The sequence below is a fragment of the Myotis davidii genome, unplaced genomic scaffold (genome assembly GCF_000327345.1).
Source record: "Myotis davidii unplaced genomic scaffold, ASM32734v1 scaffold162, whole genome shotgun sequence".
Lineage (NCBI taxonomy): Eukaryota > Metazoa > Chordata > Mammalia > Chiroptera > Vespertilionidae > Myotis > Myotis davidii.
This window is the reverse complement of record NW_006300036.1, coordinates 1,154,249-1,175,509: the sequence shown is the minus strand read 5'-3', so window position 1 is coordinate 1,175,509 and position 21,261 is coordinate 1,154,249. Positions and strand designations below refer to the sequence as shown.

General features: G+C 37.5%; 1 long non-coding RNA gene across 1 annotated transcript in view; it reads right to left on the bottom strand.

Annotated features, from left to right (window-relative positions):
* LOC107185057 overlaps nucleotides 1-21,261 on the bottom strand; it is a 245,330-nt gene that overhangs the window by 218,699 nt on the left and 5,370 nt on the right. Inside the window, exon 2 of the long non-coding RNA XR_001515973.1 lies at nucleotides 9,691-9,697. This is a non-coding gene — a long non-coding RNA (uncharacterized LOC107185057). The remainder of the gene's footprint in view (nucleotides 1-9,690; nucleotides 9,698-21,261) is intronic.

Here is a 21,261-nt window from a genome sequence, read left to right as displayed (position 1 = left end):
GGCCTTAGGTTTTTTGGTTTTTTTTATGCATTCACATTTTATTTCTCAAACTAATTTGTGTGTTTTGGTGTGAGGGACTCTTATGTAGACTTCCTTTTGATATTTTGTGTGTGTGTCATTAACTAATGAATGATATCAGTGTGATGTGCTGGGAAGACACTGGGCCAAGAAATTGCGGTTGAAGATCCAGCTCTGACTATGTGATTTTAAATTATTTGCACACACTTAGCTTTGACATTTTACCTGCAAAATGAACAATGCTATTCAACAGGTTTTTTGTTTTCTGATGAGGGCTAGATAAAGATTCACAAAGAGCGTTCTATAAAAAAGTGGTAATTCATATGCAAATATTAAAAAAAGATAGTTTTATCTTATTGTTATTAAGGCTTTGGATTCAAATCGATGTAGCGTCATATTTTAGCTCTTCCATGTATGTGGCCTTGGGCAAATTACTTAATCTCTTCATTTCTTAAAAAAGGAATTTGTGATGGTTAGTCATAAGTGAGGAAGGCTATCAGTGGTACTAGAATTCACTGTGAGCCAAGGGGCAAGTTAAGCCCTTGATGTACCCTGCTTCATTTAATCGTCACCCAAGATGTCTTTCTTTTCCCTTTTCCTCGAACACTTTCTCCAGCCCTTCAGTTCCCACTTGCCTCCACACATCCATCCTGTGAGGATTCTTCCTGTCTCTGACTGGCAACGAATCCCTCCAAGGTGCTGACTGATAATCAATGTGTGATAATGACTCTGGGCAGAGGTGAGCAACCATTTTTAACAAGTGCCAATTATGGAAAAATAAATGTGTTAATAGGCCATATAAAAAAGAATACAGGAAAAGTCACCTGAAAACCTACTACCCCACTTAAATGTTATCAGATAACTACTTTCTCTCTCTCTCTCTCTCATTCATTCTTTCTTTTTATTTTCTTTTATTAAGGCCTTTAGAGAAAAATATATTTTTGTAACATAAATGTATTGTCCAGGAAATCATAACTGTAAAATTTGCATTTAACTTTTAATGCTATTAAAAGATGTTCATATCTGGATATACTTGGGGAAGTTGCAACATAGAAACCATTTTCTAAATTTTCTTCCTAAAATTAGAAAACGATGTAAAAGCATTGAAACTTGTACGGTAGAAATATAGGTTCATAGGATCTTAGTAATAGTTAATAATAGCTAATATTCTTGTGAATTTATTTTATGTAAAAACTGTGATATGCAGTTTATATATATTATCTGACTGAGGCTCACAAGATCGCCAAGAACTAGGTATTTTTTATAGAGATGAGGAAACCAAGACACAGGGAACGTGGGCAACGTGCACAGGCTCACAGCCAACAAGTGGGAGAGTTAGATAGAAACCTAGGCTGGAAGGTTCCAGAGCCTATCTGTTAGCCATGCAGTTCTGGGAATTCTGGGAAAGATCCCATACCTGCATCTTCTTCAATCTCATCATGAAAGCTGAATCTGGAGGCTGGGATTGCTGACAAATACATATCCAGGCAAAACTGGGTGGGGGCTACTAATAATGTATTAAATATTTTTGTAGTGACCAAAATTGAGTACATGGGATTTATTTTTTCATATTTCAATGTATAAATAGAGGTAGTGAAGTTATGTTGTAGTTTGGCTAAATTACCATTAAAATTCTATCTTATTTCAGTAGAAGATATCTTAGAAAAATAGAAAATTGGAGCTCACTGCCATTACCACCATTATGATGGCATCATCACAGTAAGAATTATCTTATACTAGTATTACTACTAGAGGCCTGGTGCACAAATTCATACATGGGTGGGATCTGGCTGGCCCAGCCCCGATGGGGGAAGGGTTGCGGGAGGTTGGCTGGCTGGCCCCACCCCCAATCATGGTGGGGGGGCTGATCAGGGACCAGGCCAGCAGGGTGGGGGCCAATCAGGGCTCAGATCAGGTTGGATGGCTACTGCAGTGTGCATCATAGCCATGGGTCGTTCTGGTGGTTCTAGTCATTCTGCCATTGTGGTACTGAGCTTTTATATATGTAGATAATTTATTCACTGGCCATACTTCTATTAAATGTCTGTAATAGACAAGGCACTGTACCAGGTGCTCGAAAAGGCAGGGAACTTAATTAATATTTATTTGGTACCATGCCAAACCTACTTAAGGAAAAGAAAAAAGTCCGATTCCATGTGGCCTCTATACTCTGCTCTAAGAAGTGTCAAATAAGTCAAAGAGACAGCCACTTTTTTTTGAGGAAATTGGGAGGAAGGCTGCCACAATGGGTAGGCTAGGAAGCAGTGTAGAGTGAAAGAATATGGATTATGGAGACAAGGACGCATGGGGTCGAAGACCACATATGCTATAGATGACCCTAGGGGCAAGTCCTCAGATGATCTGCAATTCACAAATGGGGGAAGTGAGGCTTAGGGAAATCAAGCAACGTGCTCAGTTTACACAGGTAGCAAGTAAATGGCAAACCTGAGGCAAGGACACAGGCTGATCATAGAGTTGTGTATGTAATGATTCTGCTTTAATTTCTAAGTGGTTAAAGATATCATTGGTGCTGTAAATGTTGAGAAACTCCTCCCCACACTTGTATTACTTAAATTGGGTTCTGGGCATGAAATAGACAAGAAAGATCCCTGGTAAGTTTCAGAGTCAAAATATTCCAAAGGGAATATCACATTACAATATTCTGTCTATCACTTTTCATTAACAGTAGAAATAACAATGTGTGTGTGTGTGTGTGTGTGTGTGTGTGTGTGTGTTAGTGTGTTAGTGGTGGATGTGGAAAACCCTTAGCTCTGGAAGGCTGAGAAGGTAAGGGAGGTGCCTGAGGTAAAGGCAGCTAAAGGGCTTGATGCTGGCTTAGGCACTAAGAATAAAACAAGAAAAATATTTTAGAGTCAAAATATTCTTGTTTTCTTTATTTTTTTAGCTTACGTCTTCTAAATAGGAGAGCAGCTTCAGGATAGGAGCCCTGGTTGGTAATCAAGGCTATGCATCTGGGTTATCTCTCTTTGAGTCCTCTATGTGGCAAGTACATGCTAAGCAAGCCCTGATATAATAAACTATGGGCGATCCCCTGCCTGCCTGATTGCCCCTAACCATTCTGCCTGCCTGCCTGATCGCTCCTAACTGCCTCTGCCTCAGCACCCACCACTGTGGCTTTGTACAGAAGGTCATCTGGAAGGATGTCCCGAATACGTCTGGAAGGTTATTTGGCTGTCCGGTCTAATTAGCATATTACGCTTTTTATTAAGCCCTGATATAATAAACTAGAGGCCTGGTGCATGAAATTCATGCATGGGGAGGTGGGGTCCCTCAGCTCAGCCTGCACCCGCTCGCAATCCAGGACCCCTTGGGGGATTTTCAACTGCTGGTTTAGGCCTGATCCTGCAGGGAAGTCGAACATCCCTCTCATAATCCAGGACCACTGGCTCCTAACTGCTAGCCTGCCTGCCTGGCTGATCACCCCTAACCACTCACCTGGCCTGCCTGATTGTCCCTAACTGCTAGCCTGCCTGCCAGATCACCCCTAACTGCTCGCCTGCCTACTTGATCTCCCCTAACCACTTCTGCCTCGGCCCCTGCCACTGCGGCTTTGTCCAGAAGGTCATTTGGAAGGACATCCAGAATGACATCTGGAAGGTTGTTTGGCTGTCCAGTCTAATTAGCATATTGTGCTTTTATTATTATAGATGCCTTTGAATGCTTTATTCCAATTTCCTCCCTTTACAGCATCATAAACAATGTCTATAAGATCTAGAGAGATTTCATAACTTGCCCAAAGCTATACAACTGGATGATGGCGAAGTTCATTTCAGAAATTAGTTTCTTAATTCTCAGGCCTCTGTTCTTTCTAGTGTATGACCTCTAAGCTCACTTGATTGTGAAATATTACAATATCACGATGATTCATTTTTCTCTGAGGAAAACAGAACAAAGCAAATCTAGAGACAAACAGGTTTTAAAAAACGAAATGACAAAAACTACTAAAGGCAGATTTTAAAAATTTCATATAAAAATCCACTTCCCTCCTTCTTTTTAAAACCACTTTCTTGCCTTAGCTGGTTTGGCTCAGTGGATAGAGTTTCAACTTGCAGACTGAAGGGTCACGGGTTTGATTCCGGACTAGGGCACATGCCCTGGTTCCGGGCTCGATCCCCCAGAGGGGGTGTGCAGGAGGCACCCGATCAAGGATTCTCATCATTGATGTTTCTATCTCTTTCTCCTCTCCCTTCCTCTCTGAAATCAATAAAAATATTTAACAAACAAACAAACAAACAAACAAAAACAACAACTTCTTGCTTTGATGTATTACTGGATAAAATAAGGCAAACAACACTTATGTTTTGGATATTTGGTTCAATTTTACATAAAGTATTATCATTATATATTTGAATACATGTTCTCTCAGAGGAGTCCCAACATTTGGGCATATTTCAAGCTTGCGTAAGATTCAAAGGCCTGTAATCATTCAGGCGATGACAAACAAGCACCTTTACCTGGGATTGAGCTGTATTGCATAAGGAGGCCGGAATGAACATTTCTGAAACTCCTGGAACATGGGTATCCCTAAATCTGATGAATATAAATCCATTTGGCCCCATGAGTCCCTTATCTAACTTGATTGGCATATGAAAACTATAAAAATTCTTATGTCTTTTGAATTTCCCAATCTCTGCAAAAATATTTCTTTCACTGATTGATTAAATATGCTTATAATTAAATGGGACACTCCAAAATTAAGCCAGAAATTGTGTTTATCAGTAAAAAAATGAAATTGGGAGAGTAAATATGCTATAACCTTGAATACATATATTTCTTTTGACTTCTCACATGGTAGTTCTGAATATAAAATCTACACTGTGATCTGGCACCTAAATGATAGGTGTGGAATTGGATAATTTTTTTCTCATTTCAGTGGGAAAGCTACTGCCACAACGTCTATAGCAGTAAATACCCTTGTGAATTGCAGAATTCATCTGTCACCTTAAAATATGAAGTACTGCTGAGGCCCATGAAACATTTATGTTGGTGTGTGCATGTGGGTGTAACTTGTTTTTAGGTCAATAGATACAACTACATTGATGTAAATGACTTAACTAATTTAATTTTGTGTATTTTCTAAAAGTAAATATCTTATTTAATTTATACTCCAGTCTGATATCTGATCAGTTGGTTAACTTACTCTGGTTAAAATGCTGTGGTACATTTATACAATGGAATACTATGCAGCAATACAAAAGCAAGAACTCTTACCAGTTACAACAGCATGGATGGACCTGGAGAGTATTATACTGGGTAAAATAAGCCAGTCAGTGAAAGATAAGCACCACATGATCTCACTCATATGTGGAGTCTAATGAACCAAATAAACTGATGACGAAAAATAGACCCAGAGGCATAGAAGCATGAACAGACTGCTGAAACTCAGAGGGAAGGCAGGGGAGGGTGTGTGGGCAGAGATCAACCAATGAACTTGTATGCATATATGCATAACCCAAGGGGTGGTGAAGGCCTGGGGGTGGAGATGGGAGTGGGCTGGAAGAGGTTAATGGGGGAAAAAGGAGGAACTATGTAATACTTTAAACAATAAAGATTTAAAAAAGAGAGAGAGAAAGAAAATGCTCTCATACAACCTTCAGGGAGGTAATATTAGATTTTTCATCATGATGCATACTAAGCACTCATAGTTTCAACTCTTTTTTATATTCAGTAAATGTCAATAAATCTATGGCATGTAAAAGGGCACTGCTAACATGGTAGTTATTTGATTTCTATACTTTGTTAAATATATGTACCTCTTAATTCAATAATCCTTAAAGGCAATGCTCATTGTGGTTTCCCATTCATGATACCTGACCTTTCCTTAATGTCAAACATCATTTTCCACAAGCAAGGGAATAAAGTATATTATTTATATAAAGCTAATAATTATTTGGGGAAAATAAATATAATATGGAGATCATCGTTGTAAAAAAGTCGAGCACTTATTCATTGCTCTATCATGCCTGTGACTTCATATATTATTGTCTATATTTCTACTGCCTGAATATCATGGTCCCAAAATATAAAGAAAAAATAACATACCCATAAAAGGTCAAAATTAACCTAATCATTATTTCTGAGCCTTAGTAGTATCATGAACTAATTCCCAAACCACCCATTGTACTTGCAAATGTGAAATCTAAGTTACCTATTGTCTTTAACATTCTTGCATATTTCTTATTTCAGGGCAGTCCCACGCTATTTGGTTTTTTCAAAAAAGAAATTAAATGCGGTATGAGTATATGGAAGTCAAGAGATCTAAATGTCAAAAACCCTCCTCTTTTTAATTAATATTTTGATTTGATGCAGATGTAAAGTAAAACACTCATTGCCATCAAATATATACTGAGAGCATGCAATTTACCTTGTGCTGTGCCAGGCACTATGGGTCATGCAAACAAGTTTAAGACATGGTTCAAGCACTCACGAAATACATGAGCCAATCATGTATGTATTTATCAATCAAACTCATCTATATTGTTAAACTTTAAAATGTTCGCATCCACAGCTAATATGTGTTCTGAGTTCCTCAGAAATACCCTCTGAGCAATCCTTGCATGTTTTCTCTAATGCACATAGCAGGCAACAATAAATGCAGATCTTAAATCCTTTTTTTTTTGCACTTCTGCATGGTGCAGATGTCAGCCTCCAAAGGTGTGAAACAGCTCTTTCCAGGACACTATTAGAATACATTAGTTGTGACTGATAAATCTGTTGGTAGCCAGTAGTGATGATGATCAGGTATGTCATGTGTTAACAGCTTTTGTGTACTCAGATGATAATAGTATGGTATAACAGGAAAGATCTATTAATATGACTGAACTTTAAATATATCCCAGTTTAAAATAATTTCTCACCTAAGGACATCCAAACTTCAAATAACTAAACCTTACAGTGTGTGTGTGTGTGTGTGTGTTTAATTCTCAACAATATCTTATATATTTTTGCTTTGAAGTGGCATAAATTAAAGTTGCATGCTACGTATGTTATCCAGAAGTAGGATATTCTCCAAGAAAGTGTGCACACATGTTAATATAAAAATGTGTGACCTCTCTTTTCTATAACCTACAGTTATCATGGACCAGGCAGTGTCGCATATGTTTCATTCAGGAGCATGTGAGAGATTTTGAAATCTGTTTGAATTAATCCTCATTGGGTCGGTATTTGGGATTATCTTTTGACCCAATTTTTCTATAAAACATCAGCATATTTCAAACATTTTGGGTCATCCTCATCATGATGATGAGATGCTAAAAATGGCCAGGAAAACTCATATTTCAGTAATCCCTAATCTCATGATGTGGTGGTTTATTAGTTTATGGAAATACCAGCTAGAGACTAAAAAGCTTCTTGGATGACCAAAAATTGTTGCCATTTACATAAGAGCAATTTAATCAAAATGACAATTTTCTTTCTATTTCACCTTGACTCTAATTAAAAACTGATCATCTGAAATGTGAAAGCATAAAAAGGAATTCAGCACCAGTAGAATTGTCAGATGACAGTTTATCCACAACTATCGTAATGTCTAGAGCAATAGAACAATGTGCTGGTAACTACAGTGTTCCAGGCAAAACAGAATAGGAACATTTTGTAGTGTGGAAACCAACAATTTTTCACTCTTAATCTCTTAAGCTTTGAAATAACAGTTGCTGAAACCATAGATGCCCATCATTTCAAAGTTGCAGAAGTAAAAAATAAATTGGCACCTAAAAGAAATTGGTGGTTTGGGTAATTTTAACTAAATATAATTTTTTAAAGTTGCACTTTACATTTGGCGCTTTCACTTATAAAATATGATGCTAAGCAGGCAGGCATATGCAGCTAAACAGATCTTAGCTAACAGAATCTCCACTTAGCTTTTGAAGAAATACTTTGCATTAGATTGAGGTTACAGGCTCCCCAAATAAGCCATCTTGGAAGCAAATTTAAAGAGAAAATATAAAGATTGTAGGGAGGAGACTATTAACTGCCCACCTAAGTAACATTATCCCTATATTGTTGCAAACAGCAATGTGTCTGCCTACAAAACTACCTCTCACTCTTTTCAAAATAGAGGTGGATATTGAGATATAAATATGAGTGTGTGCATGCGGTGGTGTTCAGAGAAGAATGTATGGGATCATTCTGCAGGGCCTCTTTTTCATTTCCTTCTCTGATGTTTGGATAAAGGACATAACGGCTAGAGCATTCATACTAGCTTACAAACATGAGGGGAACGTAAAGACAAAAAGCCAGCCTGCAGGATGGCCCAGCAGAAAGGCAGCAGAGCATGGATGACTCATAACTCTGGAGCTGCCATATTACTCTGGAGGGCAGATTACCTCCAGCCTTCTTTTGCATGAAAAAAATAAGTATTTGTTGTTTTAAGCCACCAGGTTTTACCCTACAAAGCAACTAGACTGAGTTCTAATATAGATTGATAGACCCTCCATAGATCATGTAAAATATCAAGTACTAGTAAAGCAAAGGAAGTGAAAATCTTATTTAAATAGTCCAGGTAAAGGGAAGGCTATTTTATATAATAAAAGTGTAGTATGCAAATTGTCCCCTTGACTGGGAATTCTTCCAGGAGTTCCACCAGGGGTGCGGGCAGGCCAGGGGAAGGGAGGGAGGCCCCGGCTGGCAGCTTCTAGAGACCCTACCAGTGCATGAAACTTCATGCACCGGGCCTCTAGTAAAATTATAATTAAGTGCATGATGCTCTTTGATGTTTTGAGTCAATGCAATGCCAAATAACGTTTTTCTGTGTGTGGGAGATAGCTTATTGAGATGACCCTTATCCCTGGGTGGTTAGCCATGCTAAAATAATGGAATATTTTTCTGTATACTTTATCCGAGTGGAAAGATGTGATGTTTAACTAACTACTGAACTGTCTTTTTAAGTTTGCCTAATCATTCATTTCAATATTATAAATTCATTTGATAATGTTTTCCAGGATAGTTTAAAAAACATTTATTACATAGAAACTATAGTTCAAGAAACTTGACATTACAAGGGTAAAGTAGACACAGGAAGGAGACTTCGTTATTGCTTTCAATATGAGGCTCAATTTTTACCTTTATAAAAATTTCAGGATGGAAAATTGGCTTGACTTTTATTTATAAATGTCTGAGATTTAGGATGAAATTAGGTTTCATTTTTAAGGGGTAACAAAACTTGATGTTTCCTTTATGATTTATTGATAAGATTCTCTTGAAATCAATAAAGATCTTAAACATTTGGCTTTCTGAGAAGTCTTCCTTCCAATGAAAAATATAAATTCCCTCATCTTTGGATTAAGATTATAGCCACCTAACAGGAAACCATTGGATATGTACTTTGGTAGGAGACTTCCATTTGAAGCTGACTGCAAATAAATGTTTGTGCTAAGTCACTTCTGAAAAGGAAAAGTTTTAAAATTCATGGTATCCGATAAATGCCCCTTACTGTACTTTCAATGAGAGGTAGTAATCTTGTTCTTCTCTGGGACTCAACATTCTAAAATCCTTTTTGTCTTATTTATTTATTTTAATATTTTAATTAAAATTTTATTTTATCCTCACCCAAGGATATGTTTTATTGGAAGAGAGAGAGAGAGAGAGAGAGAAAGAGAGAGAGAGAGAGAGAATGTGAGAGAGGAACTTCAATCAGTTGACAGGGGGTTGAACCTGCAACCTAGGTGAATCTACCCTGTGACCCTTCAGTGCATGAGATGATGCTCCAACCAACTGAACCACACTAACCAAGGCTGAGAAAGTGATTTTCACCACCATGGTGCAGAGTTAGGTGGGGGCGGTCAAACTCCTTCCCTGGGTTATTCAAATCTAACACTGAGCAAGATAAATAGCTCCAGAAACAACTAATGGGCCTTGTCCACAGTGCTGAGATCATGTATCCAGATGACCCATACATTTTAAACAGTCTTTGTATTGATTCACAACTCTTTCAAAGTTTAAAATAGGGCAAAGTTGTATATAAGAACCAAGTCATAGAACAACGATTGTTTAACATACTGAGGGCATGGTATTTGATTATACCTAAGCTTTTTCAAATGCCAAGAAGAATCTAGAGAAAGATATTTGATATTGACTTTTTAAAAGTCCACATAGATAAAATTAATAAATCTTATTAAAGTTTATTTTAGGGATATTGATTTTAAAGTAGAAATGCACCCTCCAAGAAAGTCCCATGATAAAGGCTAATGTGTAAATGCCTTTAAAAACCGTAGTTACTGTAATTATATGGAGCATTTTACAAGCAACTAGGGACTTCTTTGGATAGATGACTGAAATTTAATCAGTTTCTGGCACAGGCTGCCTTACTTCCCCACCTCAGATTTCCAAGGCACTATTTCTAGGTCAGACCTGTTCACACAGTGAACCTTCATGATCATGTTTGATCTGTCTTTGAGCACTTTCCAAAAGAAAGGCTTCCACAGATCTCTAGAAGATAAAGGAAAGGGATGATTTTTCTCAATAGCACATGTTCTTCCTTCCATCCCGTTCCATTCTCAGCAGCATTAATTCAGCTCTACAGTCTGGATTTCATAATCACATGGAACATTATGTATGAAATGCATAAAACATCAATGTGCTAACGCTGCCACTGGAGACTATCAGATAAGAAGAAAGCATATCCCTTTGTACTCTCAGGACATAACTGTTTGTCCTAAACCTCTTTAAAAAAACAAAAACAAAAAAACCTCATCTTTTTCTAAACATTTTGGATTTTATTTGTATTAAGTGGCTTAGGCCTATGAATCTACTAAAGGAAAATCTAAGTTTGATATATTTTTTTAGGCAAGGAGGAACTAGAAAAATAACCACAAATGATGACTGTGAAAATGAAGCTACCTTTAGAGTTTATGTTTTATAAGTATGAAATTGATCAGTTTATCTCCCAACTGATTTAAAAGATATCTGATTATTTTTGATGGTTCAAGATGTAATGATCTGAAAGTCTAAATAGAATTCTGAGATGTACCTTTATTAAAACCCGAGGATCTGAAGATATAACTGTCTGGATTGATTACTATATTTCTGTTGTGGAGAAAAATAACAGCCCTGACTCCCTGCTTGTTGTTCACATCTTCATTAATGTCCTTAATATATTTCTGTTCCTAGAGCAAATGTATGTGGTTTTTTTTTAACTTCTTTTATATTGTAGTTCCCTTAAACTTAGATTCTTTGAACATAGCTGGATTGCAGTGCAACATTTGAGTCCTAGAGATCAATTGATAGTTGTTAGAGATCATGAAGAATGGCCCATTAAAACAGTTAGTATATGACAAATAACAACGTTTGTGTTTAGTGTGGAAATTTATCAACTAGACAGAGCACTTATTCCTGAGACCTGAATGAAAGTCTACTTGAACCAACTTATTAATCAGTCAGTGCCCTCGTCTTAACAGAGTGTCTTATTAAAGAGCTCTAGATATATTAAAATTGAACTCTAATGTGATAGGTACTATCCCTGAACCACAGTCACAAAGCATACAATTATTACTGAAGACAGTCTAGGAGAAAGAAAAATAAGCCTTTTTTTTTTCTCCCTGAGGACTGGGACATTTTGCCTCAAATCTCTGGCTCTGACTAGGTACGGTGCCGATCATGGGATGACTGAGGGTACAGCCAAGTTTTTCTCCCACTCTCCATTTAAGGCAGGGCCACACACCAAGATATTATAACGAACTTAAAGACCGTCATCTTTCAACTTGTATATCTTTGTAGAGATTGCACTACAGAATCTTCTCAAATTTATAAAGTTTTTCTTTTAGGGGCAAAATTAAGCACTACCAGTGAGGAAAAGGAAATAGTATTCTGGCTGGCAAGCGGTATTAATTCTGAGCGAGATCCTCGGGCAGAGGAGAAATCATCACAGCCTCTCATATCTGCGAGGGCAGACACCCTTAAGAGCTGAGAGCCATGGGGTTGAGCACTCATGACAATTGGCTTGAATATCATCTCAAATGACAATGCCAATCAGTGGGTATTGATCGTCTGGGAGTGCTGGATGCTTGAGGCTAAGTTTAAACACAGCACGAAAGTAAGAGATGATAAATTAGTGACAGTTGCAAGAGGAGAGTTTGAGGTCGTTATGGAAGAGACCTCTCAGTTGAACCTTTGCAGCCCATTTCTGACACGGTGCTGACCTTCACTCACCAGAGAGGGAGAGTGTACACGTTTCACTGAATAGCCATTGGTTGCTTGGTGCTATCAATAACCCTCTGGTGGAAAGGTACCAGGTACCTGCCCAGGAGCAATCAGCAATTAAATAGTTTACCAAACAACTGAGAATCTTCTTTGTTTTCTCCTCAAGGTTTTAAAACTTGATATCTGAATTTGAACAGTATTGAAAGAGACTCAAGTCCACTCTTCCACAAACTGCAGAAATCTTCTAAAAAACATCTCCTGTCGACTTTGGTCTCTGCCAGCATAGCTTCTGTGAGGAGAAACATATCCCCTTCTAAGGAAGTCCTCGTTTTTCTGAATAGTCTAGTTCTTAGAAAGAGTTCTTTTGTGTACTGAGTTGAAATTGATCTTCTAGCAAATTTGACATTGTGGTCATGGATCTGTACTTTTGGAAAAACCAAACAATTAGGCTCTCGCTTCTGTCTGACAATTCACCAAATATGCACCCAAATAACATAAACACTGTCTTTACAGTTTTTGTGGTTGTTTTTGTTGTTTTAAACAATTGATCCTGCTCCTCAAACTCATTGTGGCCAAAACAAGGCAGATGACATTTTTCTTTCAACCTTCTTTACCTCTTTCTCAGTAATCCATCTAGTTACTCATATTAGAAAATGGGGGTCTCGCACGGCACATTTCATCTTCCCAATCACATTCAACTTGTCATCAAATTCTCTTGATATCACTCCTACCACATCTCTGAGGCTCTCTTTTTATTAAGTCTCCATCTTCTCCACTTGAGGCCAAATGACCTTTATCTCTTGCCTCTTGTTCAATAGCCTCTGATGTAGATCCTTCACCACCTTTAGCCCCTTCCCAATACATTATTGACAAAGTCAGAGTGGTCTTTGTAAAAGCAAATCTCCGTTTCTTACTCGGTGCTTAAATTCTCCTGTAGCTTCTCCTGGCACTTAGAATAGAAGGCTTAAGGTGGCTTCAAAGGACTGTAAAAGTCTGGCCCCACTTTCTTCTCACACCATCTTCCTTACTCATTGATATGTTCTCATCATGCTCTCTTCCCTTTTCTCAAGTTTACTAAGCTCTTCCCCTCCATGGACGCCTTGCTTTTGAGACTTTGCATAAATTATTATCATTGCTTGAAATAAAGTCTGTCCCCTATGGTTACTTATTGGATTTAAATATCAATTCTTCAGAGAGCCTTCTCTTGACAATATAGTTTTTCCTTTGCTTTCTTATCAGCACTTGTCATCAAATGTTCATTTGTGTATTATTTAAAGTCTTGTCTTCTCCCCTTGACTTTAAAGTTTATTAACAAAGGAATTAAATATCAGTTTCCTTTTTATTTTCTCTCTTTACCTTGTACTTAAGCACTATGCTTGCCACAGGGTGCCAATAAATATTTCTGCAAGATAGCCATATCAATGATTTATTATATTTCCTCCAAGTCTTCTCTTTTCTGGGCCAAACACTTTGATTCCTTTATGATTCTTCTTCAACGCAGTTTTTAAACACCTCTCCAACTCACCACATATTTTTTTGACACACTGTGTATTTCAATGTTCTCTTTTAAATATAGAGGACAAATTTTAGTATGCTAAATGTGATCTAACAATTAGAAACACTAATGGGACTGTTCTTTCCAATGTCCTTCTTACAATGTCTTTTAATTTAGCCTAAGGTGGTGGTAGGCTTTGTAGCAGCTGGATCTTACCCTTAGTGCATATTAAACTTACTAGAGGCCTGATGCACGAAAATTCATGCAAGAGTAGGCCTTCCTTACTCCAGCTACTGCATGGCTTCCCTCTGGCACCCAGGACTCGGGCTTCCCTCCTTAGGCCAATGGCAGGCACCCGAGACCCAGGCTGGCATCCCTCAGGCTGCCCGCAGGCACCCGTGTTTGGGCTGGCTTCACTTAGGCTGCCCACAGGCACTTGGGACCTGGGCTGGCTTCCTTCTGACCCTGGCTTCATCAGGAAGGATGTCCGGAATGACGTCTAGAAGACGTCCAGTCTAATTAGCATATTACCATTTTATTGGTATAGATGATTAACTAAAACCCATAAATCTTTTTCTCCCTAAGTTTCCTAGCCAGAAAGCCCCATTCTCACTTAAAGTTGTGCATCTAATGTTTTTAACTGATGTACAGAATTATCTGTTACATTTATTAATTAAGTTACATTTATTGCTTATTGTCATATATATTATTGATACTCTTTTTCAGGTTTGTTTCATGTGTAATCTCGATAAGCTTATTTTCTTTGTTCACAGTCAATATAGAAAAGGCAAGGGCCCGAGATAGAGCTCTGTATTTTACCCCTAACTCATCCCTAGGTAGGTGTCAAGGCAGGACATGGTGATGTAGAGAACTACTGCTGGGTTTACTAAAGAAGTATCTTTCAAACAAACTTGCAAACAACATCATAACATTGATGGGGGATAAAATGATCATTACATGTACCAGAAGGATGGAAGTCGGAGAAAAAAGGGAGGATAAGAACATGAGTGATACTGAATATTATGACTTTTCAGTAAGAAGAAAACATATAAGAGAATTTCTTATGTAAATATTTTTCTTAATTTTTTGATTTTGATTTTTTAAAATAAGCTTGTTATAGGAATGTTATTAGGTATACTTCCCAAATTATAAAATAAACCCTGGATTGATAGTGCCCTACCACTGCTATTGCTACCGATATGTAACTTCTGCAACTACTACTATGTTAGTAATAAACACCATTTATTGAGCTCCCTTTTGTGTCTACAGGTGCATAAAAATCATTTTTGTATAATTTTACTTATCTATACAACCACCAGGCAAAGTAGGTGTTAGTAGATATCAGTACTGTCACCATTTTACAGATGAACACGAGGCTTAACAGGGTTAACTTGCATGAGGTCTTATAGCTTCTAAATGGCAGAGCTAGAAATGGAACCTAAATCTTTCTTTAAGCTCTACTGACATAATATTTGTGTTATTTAGCCAAATTAGGCACTTATATTGACATTTACTAATCAGAAACATGCCAGATTTTGACTTCATTCTTTCTATTTGTGGAATTATAAGGAACACCGTATTGCCAAAATGCAGAGTTAGCAATGTTACTGTTAAAAGGTATAACAATTGATGGAAAAGGTAGTCCTTAGCACTCATTGATTAATACCAATCACTAAGTTAACTAATCAATTATAATTCAACAGATATATTTTTATAATTCTATACTGTTATTGACCATTTTCATAACCTAAAACACAGAGATCAAGAAAACATAGCACAAAGAAATCATAGTGATTTCATTAAAGGCATCCATGTTCTGAGGTGGAGAGTGTTTTTCCCAATTTTATCGCATATTTAAGAGTCATTAGTGTTTGGAAAATTTAATGATGTAAATGTAAAAATATGCTTTCGTTAGGTATGTGTATATATTCATGATATAATTTTGGAGTGTCTTCATTAAAATGTATACCTTATTGAAAAATATGTATATATGCAATCATGCCATGTTTCATAAACACATGATTATGTTCTAAAATATACCCAGCTATATAGACATAAATAAATATGCAGGCAGACCCTCTACTCACAAGTGACTCTGTTTTGATTTTTTAAAATAAAACAGCTATGCCTTTAGGCCAGCAACTACATGTATATATTTAACTCATAAGTATCTTCTGTGTTATTGAAGCCAGTCCCAAACACCCTGGACAGAATTGCTTCTAGAAATAAGCTTGATTTTACTCAACAACAAATTTTAGGACAGTTCCATCCCACAAACTATGGGCATGATATATAATGATTATCTAGTTTTTATTCCTGTGTCTTATCAGGAAAAATGATTATAGGCTTACCAGAATACAGTGTATGTCTTCTGGTAGAAATAAGAGTTGAATCAACTTTATAAATACCACGATACAGTATGAATTCCAGGAGTCTCCTTAAATAGGATGTCTGTTTAGTGAAATTTTATTATATTCCTCTTTAAACGAATAATAAGCTATGAAAATGATAAAATATGATTTGCTTAAAACACAATATATCCAACTTTAATCATTTTCTAAATCCAAAGTTATTTTTAGATGAAAGCAAAGGAGGTCATTTCCAAATCACTTTGTGAAACTTAAGCCTACCCAGAGGAAAGGTAATTTTGTTTGATCCTGAACATCAAGTGAATTTGTTCACCAAACCATTTATTCCAAAAGGTAATTAAAATAATGTAAAATTGATCCAATATATGTTTAACAAAATTAACTAATTATAATCTGCTTAAACCATTTAACCTTTATAGTTCCTGTAAAAATGTTTGATTTTCTTTGGAACAATAAACAACCTGCTTTAAAAAGGTGGTGCCTGCTTGTCTATATTTCTTCTCTCTCTCTCTCTCTCTCTCTCAGATGATCTTATACTATAATGCCATTAGAGCAAATACAGTAGACAAACAATTAAGGGGAGAATGTAGGATTTCCTCTTATGTCAAGAGCATATGTGAGAAGGAAAATAAATATTATAAGATGAAGGAATAAGACTCCACCTTTTGGTAGTAACAGTGATTTCTGTTACCATAGCATTTGTTAACACCTCGGGACTTACATCAAACCTCCAAACATAAATGAAAGCTGTATTAATTATCCTCTTTCAGATATTCAGATTGATTTATGGACAAAATAAATATATGTTGAAACTTAGCATTTGTTTGTTTTTAACTGCTTTCCATTTACTCAAATCATTGTCAAATATACCTTAAAAGTTCAACGAATTGAAAAAGCCCAATTGTCTGCCTCAAGCTACATTTATTTTATATTATCTAATTCTAATCATAGACAGAAATACTGAGCATATGTCAAGATTTGGAAGAGTTCGTACGGGCTCTTAAGTGCCCATGATAGGTGTAAAATACTTCTGCAGGAGAAGAAATGTGCCGTGACAGCTCCATCCTTTAAAAAGAGGGGAAGAGCTAGGAACTACCTCAGGGAAAAAAGAGTAGAAGTAACTATAGATCCTCAGGGACTTTCTAATCCACGACTGCCTATTATTAATTCATTATACTTGGTATTTTCTTTTGGGGATAAAATTGTCATTTATGTCACTCCTAAAACCAAATGACATTATAAAAAGACACCTAGTGGTGAAAGTATTAACAAAAGTAACTGTCACTGCTCCATAGAGACAAACAAGTTATTCAATGGGGGGTGGGGAGGGGACAATCCGAATATTTTGGATCACAGTGAAGCAAGTCACCCATTATACTGAGGTTAATTTGTTGACTCAGGGTTTCTACTTATCCAATGATACTGAAGCACATGAACCAACCTCTACATCTAATCAGATTTTTTTTTATTGAATTGTGACCTTTAATCCACCTTCTTCTTGATTATGAATGACAGTGACCTTTATCTAATTTAAAGCAGACACTCTGATGCAAAAATATGCAAACTACACATGTAAATTCTGAATCAAACTGAAGACATGCATAATACACGGGGAGAAATTATTTCAGAAGACATTTATATTAAGGCCGAATGAGGTATCTGAGAGTAAGTGAATTAGTCAGCAAACGAACGGTTGGTCGGAAGAGTTGCAAAGACCAAATGCTGTTTATATTTCTCAGCTTCTATTTAGAAAACGGAAATGTCAATATACATATCAATTTTTATGATTCTACTCAGCATTCTGTGGCATTCAGGAAATGATCACAATGTAATAAAGCCAGACGAAATTATTTTTCAGAGGGCTGGCAAACGGTGCCTGAATATTCAACTCATTTTCATTTCGATTCATTCTCTGCCTCACAGAAACCTGGTGAATGCAGCTACTGCACGTGTGGCATGTGGACTTCCTGATACTGCTTTATCTCATTAAAGGGGAACTGCTTGCCCAACAGCAGCTGGGAGTCAGTTGTGTTGCTAGGATATATTTAGCTACTATTATCTCAAAGAGAAGAGTCAAAGAAATAAAAGAAGCCTGCTTGCATTGGGAATCAGATGAACGCACATCCTATACCAGACCTACCTCTCTTGATTCCCCGTTTTTGCCCCGGCTCTTTCGTTTTTCTGTGGATTAATACAAACGGTTGTGAGCTGACATGAGTGAGGGCAAACCCTGCCCTGGGCACCAACTCCAACGCAGCCTGACCCTGTAATCCACTCTCCTCTTTCTCAGGCCATTCCATTCTCTGCAGAGCTGCTAATGCAAACTGGACGTTGGCGCTTCTCACGTTACGCTTTGTTTTCTATATGTCCTAATCCACCAAAATACACGCATATTACGTACGCCTGAAACACACGAGTCACATGTCTGCATTTTATTACATACACATGTATATGGGTTTATGTCTGATGAAGACCGTTCGCCCCAGCAGGGGGCCATTCAGAGCATTTCGCTGTCAGAACCCCACCAAACTGTATCTGGCACGAGTTTATACTTTTCAGATTAACACCAGGGGGTTGTCAGCTTGCTGTCTCTGAAATAAACAGATTTTCCCTGACAGATAATCAGCATTTTGCACTGCCTAATATATGTTTATCTTCCACTATTGACATAATTATACTGAAAGTGCACTTAATATAATCTTTCATAGGAAATTAAATAGGTTTTAATGATATACTTCTAATGGATTGGGGACAGGGTTGAGGGAGAGAAATATCGCTACTAGATGTTTTGGGAGAACACACACGTGAAACAATGACAAAGGAATCAATGAACATCAGGAAAAAAAATCAATGACAGCCGGTGTTTAAGAAATTCATTTACATAGTTTCCAAAGAAATCAGAAAAATCCTACAAGGCTGTGAAATACCCTCCTGGTTTTCTCATGTCCTGATTCCTTTTTCCTTCTGATGTGTGCTCCGTGCTCACCTCACACACAGAATCCTCTTAGGTGGCTTTTATATTCGACTAATTGGGAGTTAACTCTTCTAAAAGTTCTCACTCCAGCTGGTGAACTTAGGTTCTGAAAATCTTCAGCGGCCTTCACAGATCCTAGTAGGAAGAATATTCAGCAAGCTCTGTATTAGCTCGTGCCTATCATGCCCGTGTGCCTGGGAGCACGGGCAGGCAGGCCATCTTGAGAGCCAGAGAAATTAACACATGTTGGTTATTAGGCACCAGGCCTTAAGGATATTAAATCAGGGCCTCAGAAGAAGAGGTAGGTGGAAATATTAATTTCAGTCAAAATTATACGTATAATGCCTAGCATAAGAAACATCATTTTTCTTTAAGGGGTTTGTTATTCACAGCTATGACATGGTTCACTGCCACATGAGAAGACCTAAGAATTTGGTCTATCCTCCGAAACTAGCCTAGTAAGAGGATCAGTGCTTTGTTGTCCCATGAATCTCTTTTCTTTTCTTAGCTACAGATGAAAATGAAGCCATGAAACATTTAAACACATATGCCTATGAGTGGGATCCAGGGTAATGCAAATTTGATTTTAAAGAGGAAAACAGAATGAATATGGGGAAGTACCGTGAAGCATCTTCTCTGAGATCAGACTCGTTTGGGCATATAGCAGATATTATTTCATTTTTTACTGTAGAACTGAGAAGCGGGTTATTTTTATTTCCATTTTCCAGATGAGGACTCTGAAACCCAGAGAGATGAAATAATACCCCGGCTGCTGGGATTGCAACTCAGGTCTGCCTGCCTGAAGCTAGTGTTCTCTTTGCTTCATGACGCACCCTCTGTACCTCAGCTCCCATGATTTTAAATGCTCTGGTTTTTGTTTTCCAGTCAAGAATGCAGACTTTAAACCATGGACCTCCATTGTTTTCATCAATGACAAGTATACATGCACAGTCCCCTGCAGGCTGCTCCGTCTTCTCTCTGAATCCAACAAAACCCCAGTGGCCAGTAGGCAATGGCTTTTACATGCTAACCAGGAGAATTTCACAAATAGTCTTTAACATGTCCATGGCTAAGGGTTGAAAAATAAAACACTGAGAGTTGAGATAACAAACTGTCTCTGGCATGAGGCCTGCGTACCTAAATGGGGAGGGGCCATAGGTTTATGCCTTTATCCTGAATCTTCAGAGGAACAGATATTGTTGTTTCCTCTGGTACCTGGCACCCAGAAAAAGGTAGATGAGCAGCTTTGCTTTGTACCCAGATTGATGAACCCCAAACTGCTTTTCCTGTTTCCCTCCTGCCAATACTTGTTCCTGAAGCCCGTGTCTTATTCCACGTATCCCGGGTTTTTTCCGGGCTGACCATCTACCCTAGAAGCTGCCCTGAAATGCACTCCTCCGATGGGCTGCTTCTTCACCCTGCTAGGTGTTGATATCTGCCTGGTAAGACTGGATTTGCCAATTTTAAAAAAAATTTGATATATGGTTGGGAGTCTCTCTGTGGGATTTCTTATTGGACGGACTAATAGAAAGTTTGCTTTGCAAACCATCTTATATCCTCTTTGCTTTCATCCTTATTTAGCGCCCCGACCCGCTTAGTCTATTCATTTCCAGGGAGCCAAAGCTTCAGGCCAAAGAATAGTTTCTCTTGAGATTAATTATTATTTTTATTCCATTTAAAGTGTATGAAGATTTAATGATAGAAGTTAAAAAGCTGTAAACTGTGGTTAATCAGAAATGTCAAGATCTAAAATCTTTAACATCCTCTAAGCCAGCGGTTCTCAACCTGTGGGTTGCCAACCTGTGGGTCGCGACCCCTTTGGGGGTCGAACGACCCTTTCACAGGGGTCGCCTAAGACCATCCTGCATATCAGATATTTACATTACGATTCATAACAGTAGCAACATTACCGTTATGAACTAGCAACAATAAATAATTTTATTGGTTGGGTCACAACATGAGGAACTGTATTTAAAGGGCAGCAGAAGGTTGAGAACCACTGCTCTAGTGGATAGCAGTTCTTTTTGTATATTCACAGAACCTTATGGATGAATTTTGAGTCATGGTCTATAATAATTTGAGGAATGCGGTCACCATTTTTAGTACAGCTATTATTCTAACCTGGTAAGTTTTCCGATTTCCAAACTACATATTAGTGTACCATTCTGAGTAACATCGTACTAATAATTCTCCCATTACACAACTATTTCTTTCATTTGTATTTCTTTTTACAATATGTCTGATCATTC